This window comes from Centropristis striata, chromosome 9, assembly GCF_030273125.1.
Source record: "Centropristis striata isolate RG_2023a ecotype Rhode Island chromosome 9, C.striata_1.0, whole genome shotgun sequence".
In the NCBI taxonomy this organism is placed as follows: Eukaryota; Metazoa; Chordata; class Actinopteri; order Perciformes; family Serranidae; genus Centropristis; species Centropristis striata.
In genome coordinates this window covers 35,425,424-35,439,975 of record NC_081525.1, presented here as the reverse complement: position 1 = coordinate 35,439,975, position 14,552 = coordinate 35,425,424, and the positions used below count along the sequence as shown (strand labels likewise).

The window sequence follows — 14,552 nt, the reverse complement described above, 5'->3', positions numbered from 1 at the left end:
ACACACTATAAATACAGGACAGTCTCTGTGAACAGTAACATCTTCACCATCTGATTTTCACTAATTCAAACCTATTTTATAAACTGACTCTTGTTATTTGTTTACGGAAATATAAATTATTGTCCTATTGCTTTCTAATGCCAGACGATTAGACAGATAAGACAATGGATGGATGGATGGATGGATGGATGGATGGATGGATGGATAGAAAGATAGAAAGATAGATAGATAGATAGATAGATAGATAGATAGATAGATAGATAGATAGATAGATAGATAGATAGATAGATAGACAGATAGATAGATAGATAGATAGATAGATAGATAGATAGATAGATAGATAGATAGATAGATAGATAGATACTTTTACATTTGATATTCTAACAATCTGTCCATAGGTGGTCTTTTGTGGTTGAAAAAACACTTGCCACACAAGAAGTTTTAATTATCCCTGAGCAGCAACAGTTGTTTGTTTGCAGTACACAGGAGATGCTAAAATTAGCCACATTGCCAAGAACAGGTGCTACCTCCAAGAGAAATCCAAGGACAATGGCATTAAAGAAGGGGCCACAAACTGTGTAGTGATATCTGGCAAATCTGCAGCACAGAAGCATCACAGCAACGTCCACTTACTGCCTGAGAAGTCATCAAAATCAATAAGTCAAGTATCTAGAGGACTACCACCCCACAAATAGCCCCGCTCCAGCAGGATAACAATGTGTCCCAGCCTACTTTTGACTTCTGGCTCTGGTGCACATGTTATTTACAGCGCTGCCCAGAATGGACCTGGACCAAATAAGACCTGGTATTTAAAGCCTTTCCATGTACAGTACACCAGTCTGGCTCAGCCGTCTTTTGGCGCTGTTTATAATGAGTTTATCCGGGGCAGCTCTGCCTTTGAACTTGATCAAACGGCCATTAATCCGACACTGTAGAATCGGACACAGTCAGTCTTGGCATCCGTGGAGGGTTTCCAGTAAGACAGAAACTGCATTTGATAACATGCAGGTTAGCCAGAGGGCAGCCCCAAAGCCTCAATTAAGGTCACATACAGACATCCTATTATCCAATACAGTCTATTTGCAAACACTATAGATCCATTTGGGGAACCATAATGCTGGCTTATGTGAACAAATTAGAACTCAGCTAAGTTTGCTTTGAGTTTGCACGGTGACTAACTTTAACATATTTCCCCAGTATCTGATTTAATGTTAGTAAGCAGTATGCTATTATGAGAGGATGCGTTATTTTGGTTTATTTGGTGCATTCGAAAGATGTCTGGGACATTTAGTGGACAATAATAGACATTTATACAGTACTATATCCTCTTGGTGTTGCAATGACAACAGGATGACATCACTGATACTAAGCAGGTTTAAACTAATACCCAGCAAGCAGGATAAAGAGTCAATTTCCATAAAATTATATAATCATATCTGAGTTGGGATGAATGGAGATTGAGAAAGGGTTGATGTTAGTGTTTATGTTTTCCTATAACATATATCACTAAATGAGCACTCGCAATCATTCTTGGCACCTTATGATGTTTAAAAAGCAGCTAACACAGGGGAATCCTAGAAAACAAAGGATATTGTACTGTATTACCACACTTAGCAAAAGTTTCTTAGTGTCCTTTTAAGGCAAATACATGAAACTTTTAACTGATTATTAAAAAGTCTCAATTTAATATTGATGCCTATGTGACCTACATAAGCAAACTAGGCCATCAGCAAGAATATTGGCTATTTCTATATAGTTATTCTTAGCGCCTGCTGCGGTGCCATCGGCTGGAATTCTAAAGAAATCAGAGAAAAGTTATGCAGTTATGCCTTTAGCTCAGACTCCACCAGGGCCACCAACAGTGACCAGATGCCGGTCATGAAAACACTTGCTTTGGTCCACAGGTGCCGCTGAATTCAACACAAGATAAAAGTTCCTTACAGTTGCTTTAAAGACAGATTTGTAACAGATATAGTCAATGTTCCACAATACAAAATAAACAAATAAACAAAACACCCTTGCTGTGACAGGAGCTCTTAAGTTTGAACCTTTGTCGTTTCCCCTCTGTGAAACCTCCATAACTTTGGCCTTGCAGCATCAACAGCATCAAAAAGTTTACTCTGGAGTCAGAGGACATCCTATTTAGCAACAACAGTACCACTGTCAGGCAAAGATTTCCACTTATCCTGTTCAGGGTCACACAGGGCTGCAGCACGTACTGGTGGAGGTACCGTAGCGCCTTCACGCCAACAGTACAAGCAATCTATAGTTTCTAAAAGTTAGTAAGTTACCTGACCTGCATGTCTGCAGACTGTGGAAGGATATCCTCACAGACAGGGAGTGAACAAGCAAATCTTCACCAAGAAAGAAACAAAATGTCCAAGATTCAAACCCAGGGCCAACTAGATAGATTCCAAAGAAATTTAGCGAAGAAAATTTTCATTTTTCTGACACATTGTTTTCTCTTCCACCTTCCTGCTTTTATTCCTATTTGTGTTCATTCACAATCTCTGTATTTCATTCAATGGTGCCCCAACCACCAACACCACCATTTCCCATGTAGTGCTAATCAGCATTATCTAATTGTCTAGAATGGATTATGCAGGTAATTATTCCCCCGTCTCCTCACACTGTGTTTCAGAGAGACAGATGGGCAGGCATACAAGAACTGACAGACATCAACACAGAAGTGACATAAGTTCAACACTTGTAGATGTATTCAGAGTTCATAATACTGCCACCATCTACAAGAGCAACATTATTGGATTCATCAATTATGTTTTAAATTAAATTTTCACACCAACATACTGTACATGGGGTTGGAGATAGCATAGTGAAAACTCAAACTGTTGAACAATGACTGAAAAAATAGTTATTTGCATTTTACTGACCTCTGCCTTTGTGATACATGGGGAAGTTTGAGGATACGGGCTGAGGGGATCCACAGAGGAGAGTCAGCACCTTCAGAGTGATGGTCAGCAAAATCTAAAACACACAAGAGCAGAAAAGGTAGAGTAAAGACACTATGATTTCACGGAAAGCCCCGAATAGCAGTACAGGATGTTATTAGATGACTATTAATATGTATTCATTGTATCAGCTTATAACACTAAACATTTCTAGCAGAATTCTCTTCTCTTGAGTTGTAACTTTCTAACAGTACATTTAAGAGAGTTAAAGTTTGCTTGCTTTGTGTAATGTATAAGCTATAGCATGGCTCTGGTGACACAGCTAACATTTGTTGTTTGTGTCTTTTTACATAGTTCTTACATTAGTTTTGGACCAAATTTAAAATCATTAGTCAAGTGTCGGACCATCTTTGGGTGGGAAATGCTACACTTTCTGGACTAAATTCTTCTATTCCTCAGTCTAAGATTAAGCAAAACTGTAGGAAAATAGGTGTTGTAAATCTGTAACAAACTTCGCTAACACTTAAATAATTATTGTAAATATTGTAATTTTTACTCCTCTACATTTATATAACACCTTAATAACAGGTTACTTTGTGCATCTAGGTTATTCATACACCATGATGTTTGTCAATTTTATAGGTTAAGTAATCTAGCAATAGGCCTAATGTAAACAAGCTGAAGATTAGCTCCACTTTACAAGCTGCAACATTGAAGTAATGAACACATAATAACTAGATATAATCCAGTGATATAAAATCCTGCATTATACGTGACCTACTTTAAGCTTTAAGCACATATCAATGTTAATACTTGCATACTTTTTCTTTAATAAAACATTTAATGCAGGACTTTTACTGGTAATGGCTTCTACACCGTGATATATACTTCAGTAAAGGACCTGACTACTTCTTGTGCAGTGACAAAAACAATGTTTAACTCTATTGTTAGTTTCCTAAAGTTAGCCTTCCTATCTCGAAGGATAAAGGATTTAATGATAACGTTGAAGAAGACAGAGAGAGATAGAAACCACCGAAGCAGCACCATTTTTACATTAACTTGAACCCTAAAAAACAGAAACTGACGGTCGTTAGGGACGATGAAACTTAAATCCAAACCAGGTCAGCTGTGAGTTAAGTAACTGTCAGCCTTGTACTGTTTCTTACATCAACAACACGCTGTAAAGACGATGGAAACTCAAGTTTAATGCGTATACATCTCAATTTAGACTGAGGGAAAGGACGCCAGAAACTCTCCGGTCCACCTTAAAAGCTCTTCCTTGTTTGAGAACCGTCTCTGCATTCTGATTGGTCCAAGGGACGTCTTGCTCTAACCAATCGTTCTGAAGTTACCCCACGTTGGGTCCTGATGTCACGGGGTAATCGAACCAATCGCGTGCCGACCCAGCAACTGAATGGGTGTGGGCGGTGGCGAGGAGGCGAAGGGGGGCTGAGGAGTCTATGGGGATTGTGGGCATTGAAGTCCCAATTATTCTGCACACATATACACACTGCACACACTGCACACGCGCACACACTGCACGCTGCACACGCGCGCGCACACGCTGTCAGTCACGCTACATAAATGCTCAGTAAATTCCGCCGTTAATTTCAATCCTGCTATTTCTACAAACACACACACATGCACGCACACACACACAAACACACACACACAGGCTACATTTTAAGCTACACACGCGCACACACACGCGCGCGCGCACACACACACACACACACACACACACACACAGAGGCTACATTTTAGGCTACACACACACACACAGTTGGTCCGGCTGGAAATGAAAGATTTTTTTCTTGCCAATTTTCTTTATTCCACTTCAAACACTCAAAATCAAAATAAGTAAATAGGTGGCCTTTTAATGAGGCATATGGAGCGACATAAATCATGACCTGCAGGGATCCACAAAGTCATCTGTAATACACAACCTGCAGCGTGTGTGTTTCTGCTTTGAAATACTGCAGTCAGTTTACTCTTGTTGTGGTTTGTTTAGATCTTTTCTTTCTGTCTCTCTTTGTCCAGTAAATTAGCTCCAGTTTCAAATATACAAATTGCACACATACTGCATTCACAGTCAGACACACACAAGTAATTGCTCTGATTCTGAAGTCCTATACCTCATTGCTGCCTTTATATAGTTTTTCTATATGTAATGCTCTGAGTCTGCTGCTTGTTGCATGCATCTTATTCCAAGGTGATATTGTGATATTTGCTTTGTCTCAACATGCCACCATGATAACTCCCTTTACACCACATTTTATAACACAGCTGCTGCCGCGGCAGAGTAAAAATAAAAACCTGCTGACTTCCCATTTTACTCACAGTCGTGTCTTTACTTGTGTGGAAGGCTGACATAAAGCTTTATGGACAGGGTACATGCATTTTGCTCTAAAAGAGGATACTGTCATATTTATGATGTGTGGATGTGTGGGATGCAATATGCATGGTGGGAAAGAAGTCTGTTCTTAATGAAGGAAACATCCATGCTGAAGCACAGTGAGATCATCGAATCATCGAATGCACCATCAGGGCATGAATTGACATTCTCTGTATACCTGCTCCTTAACCTGCCTCATCCGCAGTACATCTCTTTCAGTTAGAGTGCCCATTGATGGTGGGCATAGTAAGCCGGAGTGTTTTTGACCCGAGAAGAAGTGAGTCTGCTGTGTGGTCTATTGAGGCATGCTGTTAATGGAGAAACTGGCACCTCCTCCTCTTCTTCTGCAAAAGTTTTATTCCTGATTGTTGTCTGGAAACAATCACTTTTCTTTGGGCTGCAAAAGAAAAGTCTGGCAGCCAAATCTGATATTATCATCGCTGCTTTCGATTATTAGAGCTGAGAAGCGTGTAATATCAGACTATTTCATGGCATCAAAGTTGTTTTTGTTTGAAATGTTGCTTGAATGCTTAAAGACTGAACTGAATATGATCTTTTTTAACATAGTTTGATTGTACAATGAAACTAACATGATAAGGCAAACACGTTCTTTTATTACGTTATCGTATATTGTTTTATTCTTACATTATATGCAATTTACCTTCTTCACGTCACTTATATAGGCTTTAAAATCATCCTGCTCACAGGAATAGAGCAATGCAGTGAACTCTGTGTATTCTGTGCACCCTTTCTTAACCCACTTTACATATGTTAAATTGTAAATTGTTGCCTTTTAATGTGTTTATTGCCTTTAGTATATTTTACTTTGTCTCTGAAAGGCTCCAAACTTTGTTGTATACTGGTATACAATGACAACAAAGGCTTTCTATTCTATTCTGTCTTTTTTCTTGAATTCAGTTCTAATTTATTCAGATCAATTGAGTGTTAAAGTTCATTCTTGGACATAGTAGTTTGACAAATCAAGGTCCACTTATTAGTTGTATCCAGATCTTTCAACCACATCTCACCATCTTCATTGGTGGATGCCATTTTGCCCGTCATCATGTTAAGGGTCAAAAACATAGATTAAACAAATCTGCTGATGAAGACTATGAGATGAGGTAGAAAATTGCCAGGAAAAACTAGCAAGTGGTCCTTGAGTTGAGTTCCCGATTTTCTACTGTCTTTGTGTCATTGCAGTGCGTGTGACAGATGAACAATATTTGGCTTCCATGCCAAAAATAGCCACTCTATTTGCCAGTAGAAATTACATTATCTGGTTGACCTTTGAAGGGAAATGGAGGGAAGTGAAACATTGTTGATATGCATTTACTTCCCACACTGCAATAACACAAAGCCGGTTGAAAATCAGCAAAGTTTCCCTCAAGAATTCATGAGTCAAAATCTATAAGTATGAAATGAAAGAGCAGTACAAGAATGCATCCCCAACTAACCTCCTCTCTCACACAGAGAGAGAGAGAGACACACACACACACACACACACCCAGTTGTCACTCTCCAGTCAGTCAGTGAAATGATCTGCAGATCCGCATTGACTAATCCGTGTTTGTAATATGAAACGGCAGAGAGAGAAACACTATCCCTATGATGTGGGACTCTGGATAAACTCTGGTCTGGTTTGATGCTGGATAAATAGACTATCTATTCACACACTGGCAAACACACACCCACATACATAATCCAACAGAATAAAAACAACCATACACACACATACAGGCAAACGCACAACGCAGGCCGAATAAAACTGCCATGTGTACGTACCTGTGGTGTGTTACAAGTCCCTAAGCGCCTGCAAACACATGTGGTCTTTTGACCTTGTAGTGCAAACATTTGGTTATTCTGTGTATGGATACGTGTGTGTTTTCTTTTGTGTGTGTGCTTGTGCGTGCTTTGACGTGTCTGGGTGTGTATGTGTATGTTTTTGCAGGATCAGTGTGACTTCCTGGTTGAACGTCTAGCGGCTCTGTATGTGTGGGACATGTGCAGCAACACTCTGCGCCGCAATTAGCTTCATCAGACTTATTTCCTGCTCCGGGCTGCAGGAAACAACTGTGTCAGTCCTGTGCATATGTGTGTGTAGACAGCAACATATTTTTGTTGTTTTGAATCCATATTGAGGCATGTTAAGTCTGAAACAAAACAATGACCAAGAGGTTAAAGGGGTTAATTTTAAGCTTTAGGGCTGTTCACATCCATGCTGAATGAACTGTGTAGCACTTGTAGGTAGCTTCAATGACTATATACAAATGAAGATGTAAATACATAAATACATATATATACACATATAACAATATATATATATATATATGTATATATATATATATATATATATATATATATATTATATATATATATATATATATATATACAATATATATATATATATATATATATATATATATTGTGCATAGATACTAATCGTCAGTATTTACTATTACAATTAATTTAAAAAAATTTTGAGTGATGTATGTAAGAATATTATTGTTAACCGGAGTCAAATTCCTTGTATGCATAAGCACACTTGGCCAATAAAGATGATTCTGATTCTGATTGAGACATTTTTTTGTACACCAGTTTTATGATATTGGAGCAGGACAATGATCCCTAACAGGAAGCTAAAGCCCTCATTGAGTTATTTATGGTCAAACATTGTCATAAGAAACAACTTTGGTCACCCACAAGAGAAAATGGATAGAAGTCTGTCGAAAGAAACAGACTGTGTATCCATCTTCCATTTAGCGCATTTAACTATTTTTTCGAAAAAGACAAAAACCGCATTAAACAAACATAAAACCTTTCATGCCCATTTTCAAAAGTTTTATAGAATATTGGTGTTTCCATCAAGCTTTTCTCATGCAAATCTTCAAAATGCGAATGAAATTTGTTAATGGAAACAGAGAGAGAACACAGAGAGAAAGAAGAAGAGAAGACGTGAGGCAACTGCATGTTTGGAACATGTTTATTTCAGTGGACTTGTTCTATGGAACAAGTTTGCCCAATGGCGTTTATGTACTGTATATGTGTGTGTACTTTAACTTTACGGGTTTTTCTGTATATGACCTTGGATGCAGAGCCTTACTTTCTTCCCACACACACACACACACACACAGATAGAGAGATAGAGAGAGAGACCTTAGGATGAATGTGAGATTGTATCTTGTCTTCTGCAGGTTGCCATGTGTGCACGTCTGTCTGTACTGTATCTGTCAGTGCACATCTGATGAGCTGTAATGTGTGTGTGCATGTATGAAATTTAAATTGTATTTGTGTGTGTTTGCGTGAATGAGGGTGAGTGTGTAAGCATGAGGAATATGACATGTGTGTATCGTGAGTACGTATCTGTCTGTGAAGTCTATTAGTACACTATAAGACTTTGTATGAATCATACATGTGCCATATGACGAGGGTCTGTGTGTGTGTGTGTGTGCTGTGAATCCTTGCGTGTGTGTCCATGCTTGTGTGAGTGGGTTGGTGCGTGGGTGTTTGTCTGACAGCATGAGCTGTTCCAAGAGCATTTACATATGTAAGTGTGTGTATTTACAGTAGAGTATAGTTGTGTGTATTTTTATGTGCATAATATACGTGTGAGTGTCTTTTCGTGTGTGTGTGTGTGTGTGTGTGTGTGTGTGTGTGCAGTCCCTCCAGGCTGTTGTAGACTGTACTGTGATCAGCCTGCTTGGCACAAGACAATTGTGTGACTAATAGGGACTGAGTCAGACTGCAGTGAATAAAATATCTCCTCCTCTTCATCCACCATCACCTCTCCATCTCTGCTTCCACATATAACAATATCTAAATCTTATTTTGTCACACAAAATCTGTTCTCATTCACTGTTCGTACTTATACCTACAAAAATGAATGCACTATAATTCATAGATAACCCACACAATCTTTACCAGGAGGCACAGTTAATTATGACCTATTTTGACGTCTGTGGTAAGTGGCGACATCTAGTGGCTGTAGTAAACTGCGGCAGGTGTAAAGGAGGAAGTCAGGTGACGTAGTTTAAAGACTGACAAAGTCTGCATAGCGAGGCGAGTCAAACAGCACAGGAATTTTATTCAGGAGATCTGTGTTTTTTTGTCCAGTGTGAAACGACTGGACAATGTACTTAGGTTAACTTTTAGTTAACTTCTGTATATAACTACATACCTTAGAAATATACATACCTCCAGGCTGCTGTAAACAATGCTGTAATTGTACGTTATTATGTCACATAGTTAAGTACAGACAGGGCCACCCATGAGGTAGTGAAAGAGAAAAGATTTCTGGGGTCTAGCCTCTGAATGGGACCATGGAGGCCAGCAATAATCATGTTTAACCTAAAGATAACCAAATTTTACTTCTCACCAATTCATTCACCATTACAATAAGGTTATATATATATATATATATATATATATATATATATATAAAAACCTAATATAAGGACAGTATCTAGCTGTTCATGGATAATACAATAATACAATGGTGTTTATATACATGTTTATATAAGTTATAGGAATAGTTATTGACATTAACCATTCCTAAATTAATGTTGGAGTGAATGTCCTCACTATGCCGCTGTGAGGTCGAAAAAATACAGCACGAACATGCGTTGATATGAGATTTTTCTCAACCTAACCAAGATGGTCACTTTCACAACATTAACCATGTGTTTGTGACTGTGACCATTTTACAACATTACAAATCATGTCTCTACCTATCAAAGAGTGTTTGTTAACTTCAGAGACTTTTTTTCTTTAATTTAAACATTTGTCTGTGGTATAAATATAACAAAAATAATTGTGGCCATTTGAATAAAAAAATACACATTTTGCTTGAAAATGAAAAAAAAGTAACTTGGGAGCATGTACTATAATATGAAGGACTGCAGTATTAGCAATATTCCTCTCTCTCACACACACACACACACACACACACACACACACACACACACACACACACACACACACACACACACACACACACGCCTAAACATTTTCCATTTATTAATACTGCTGCGTTTTCAAAGTCAACTGCATAAAGTAGAACCCTACAGAGCTAATAGTTTCAATAAAACACACATTTATAGTGTGTGTGTGTGTGTGTGTGTGTGTGTGGGAGAGAGAGACAGACAGACAGAGAGAGAGAGAGAGAGAGAGAGAGAGAGAGAGAGAGAGAGAGAGAGAGGGAGAGAGACCTCATGTGCTACTTCATTTGTGCCTCTGCGTGTTTCTTTTCTTGATCATTTCCACTAACACACCAGGCAAATAAATCCATGCATTTGTGACAGCTGGTCATTTATCCAGCGGCAGCAGAAGCAGCACAGAGTCGCTGTGTTTTGTTTTTCATCTCTGCATGTTGCTCTATACATCCTGCATACCAAACGCTTTTTCCTCGATTTCTCAGACTCACAATTTCTATCCAACTCTCAGGTCTTTCTTCAGTTCAATATGCCCTATTTAATTGGAAATAATTGCTTTATCAATATTCCTAATCAAACAGGAATATCAATATCTTTACTTACCTCCGAGCCTGTTTTTTCCTCTTTTTTCCTCCATCCTTCTCTCTCTACCTGTCTCTCTGTTTTTAAACATTTTGACAGTAGAATGCATTATGTAAGTGTAAAATGTACTGGCAAGGGTTACTGTGACCAGATGCAGAGTGTTGAAAACACACAGAGGAAGAGAGAGAGGTGAGACAGACTGAAAGAGAGCAGATGCATGTATGCGTGTGAGGAATGCTGGATCCTGGATTGGTGTGTGTGTGTGTGTGTGTGTGTGTGTGTGTGTGTGTGTGTGTGTGTGTGTGTGTTGTCCAAGGTGCAGATGGCGGATGTCAGTGTTGAAAAATTCATGATGCCATGTTTGGAGATTCCTGGGGGATATCTTGTTGTTCAACTGGCCTTACAGAGCAGGCAGGCATGCACTGCACACACACACACACACACACACACACTGCATCTGTGTGTGCATGTGCTTTCTGTTAAAAGATATGGAATCAAAGAAAGAGTTTGATTTTAGAGAGACAGAGAGAAACACCGAAACAGACACGGAGAAATGAAATATATTTTTGTTATTTTGATTTTTTCACATTCTTTTTCTTTTTGGAGACGTTGTCATCAGCCTCTTGGGAATTTATTTCTCTCAGAAAGTTGCCAGATCCGTCTAACTGTCAAGTGAATAGTTCACAATTTTTTATTACAAGAATTTTATGTTGGTTGTGTACATTTCCAACAAATACAGACTTTCTATTCCCACAATAGAAGAAGAACAAAATAGTCAGAAGTTTATTGGAGCAGTTCATCTTTTTGTTAATGTAAGCTTTAACTTCACTTACCTTTACATCTGGAGTGTACCACTGGAATATAATTGTATGTTATATAAGCCAAATTAATCATTGATTAGCTAAGTCAATCATTGAGGTACTTCATCTTAGTCAGTAGGAGATTTGAGGGGGCTGCAGGGCAGAGGGGTTGTTTAGTTAAATACGTTATTATAGTCTGCCTGAATCACTGATCATTTATCCGACTTACGTTTGTGCAAGTTAAGATCGATGGCCCTGACCACGACTCTGACTCGGCAGCCAAATCCATGACGCTGTCCGTGGGTCTGAAGTAGCAGACTGATTCGTAATTACAACTTTTTCTCTGCATCCCGCCCTTCTGTCATTTTTGTTTTTGATCTTGGGAGGTGGAATAAAAAAAAGAGTCATCTATAAAGGTGATTAGAAAGTGTGAAAAAATGAACCACATCTGTCCTCCCTGTTAAGAATGAGCAAATCGATCACCTATTGATCTGAGATCCTGTTGCTGACTCTATATTTCTATTGGATAGCAAACGTTTATCAACAAATTTGCCTTTTAATGCACTTCGAATGAGAGTAAATAAAGATAGAATATAGTATAGGTAGAGCAACAGTCAACAGTCTTGCTAGTTAATAAGCAACTTTTTGGGTTATGGTTGGGCTAGCTTGTACCAAAAGAGAGGAGACGGCCAATTGTGAGCCGAAAAGAAGGTGAAATCCAAAGGTTTAGGCAGTCCCAATGAGAATTAGATTAATTTTTTAAATATATTTTTTGGTTTTGATAGTGAGAGGGACTGGGTGAAAGGGGGAAACAGAGGGGAAGACATGTGGCAAAGGAGTCAGAGTCAAACCCGGGACGCCTGATCACAAGGACAACGCCTCATCAGTACACGATCTACCAGGTGTGCCACCCGGACACACAGAATTACATTAGTTTTACAGGTATTTGGTCATAAAACAAAGTATTGGACAAATAGAAATTCCGACCTGATGATGGTGCTAGATGAAAGAGCCTGTTTACAGTTGGTTTTAAAATGCACCCTTGGTGATGGGATCACATGTGGACAGATGAGACACATCTCCATTTACACCTGAGTGTATCATGTGTCTCCAAGGGTGTCCAGCTGACCACCTGTGTTCAGATTTCGCCACAACCCCAGAAGGTGATATTGCCCAGTGCACATTTATTACATTTTATAACAACTTAAACTCAAGTCGCTAGATGCCATTTTGGTAGCCATACCCTCTTAAATGGCCTGTTTAGGATACAAGTTGTCAAGTTTTCTTTAGATTGAATCTTACATTCATCATAATAATAATAATAATAATAATAATAATAATAATAATAATAATAATAATAATAAACTTTATTTGTATAGCACTTTTCTTAACAAAGTTACAAAGTGCTTTACAGGCAAGAAATAAAAACATAGTGGAAGACAGAAAAAATTACAATAAAACAACAAAGAAAAGTAAAGTGCAATGCAGACAAGTTGGAATCACAATGTCAAAACATAGAAAGTGGCACGAGCTGGGGGAGAAAACAACAACCAAGAGATTAAGTAGTTAAAAAGGCTTTGCGATAAAAGAAAGTTTTCAGTAGGGATTTAAAAGAGGCTAGTGATGTAGCCTGTCTGACCTCAAGGGGTAGAGAGTTCCAGAGACGTGGGGCCCTAACAGCAAATGCCCGGTCACCCTTGGTCACCAGCCGGGATCTAGGGACCACCAGTAGTGCTCCTCTCCACTTTTTTGACTGTTGCCGCTCTGTCATCAAAACAACCACCACGCAGCCTGCATTGATGAGGATGCACAGTACGCTCACAACACATTTGCGTGTACACGACAAGATTTATGTGGTCAAATGCGTCCTAGACCACCTTGGCCTGTTCACACTTGTATTTAGCGCGGACCACTTGTGATCTGACTGCCCAAGAGGCATTTTAAGACCAAGTGTAAACAGAGTCAATATGTCAGAGGAGGTTATCACATTGCATGTTGAGAGGAAGTCTCTACCAAATTTAATGGCAACCCATTCGGAATTTGTTGAGATATTTCAGTCTGGAGTGACAGACAGACACTGGCGTCCCTGGAGTCCTGCTACAAACATGGCTGGAAAGCTGCAAACAAACAAAGACGTTATAGAGGAAGAGACATAAACAAAGGAGAGGAAAAGGAAGATGCTTTTCTCACATAGAACCGACTTGTTTCTCATGGCATTTCAATGTCAGCAACCACAACATTTTTTTCCCTCGTGTGTGATGTTTCTGTATTTGTATGCATGTAACACACAGAGGGAAGCTGGGAGAAAAGTATGCATGCTTTTCTTGCCTATGAACAAAGTGATCCTAACTCCCCATTACACACATTACTCCACGGCTGCTCCCTTGACACAGTGTTTGTTGAGTGAGGTGTACTACACATTAGCGTGCCAAGACCATTTGAGCTAACAGAGCACTCGGAGCCCAAGTGGAGCGGGTTCGGACTCTGCACTAGGTAATGGAAACTGGCAGCGAGTGGCGTGACAAACCCAGAGCCTCACACGGAGCTGAATATGAGCCCCAGTTCTCATTACAGCTTCATTTTCTACTTTATTCCTGCTTTTTTTTCAGCCACTGCAGCTTTGTGTGTTTAGAGAGTTGTTTACAACAAGAAAGATTTCATTAAATTTGTATGTCCTCTTGACTTCTCTATCTTGGTTCTCAATGCACAGATCATGATGAAGGTTACATAAAATGATATGTCTTTTACTCACTATGAGTTTTATTAGCAGCTTCTTTGATATCAAAATATCTTTGATGAGTTGATAAAAAGGCATCTTTATGATGATGTTATGTGTTGGAAAATAGAAGCTGAATTCTGCTGCTCTGGAATACAAAGTCTTGTTGTAATCAAGTGTATCTCCCTCTCTTTGTCTTCTTTGTTGACATGCATCACATGA

At 38.9% G+C, this 14,552-nt stretch overlaps 1 protein-coding gene across 1 annotated transcript in view; it reads right to left on the bottom strand.

The window, feature by feature from the left end:
• The window catches only part of tle2b (TLE family member 2, transcriptional corepressor b), a 96,262-nt gene extending 93,280 nt beyond the window's left edge, over positions 1-2,982 (bottom strand). Inside the window, exon 1 of the mRNA XM_059340622.1 lies at positions 2,892-2,982. The gene's annotated coding sequence lies outside the window, so the exon portion shown is untranslated. The remainder of the gene's footprint in view (positions 1-2,891) is intronic.
• Positions 2,983-14,552: the final 11,570 nt, after the last annotated feature.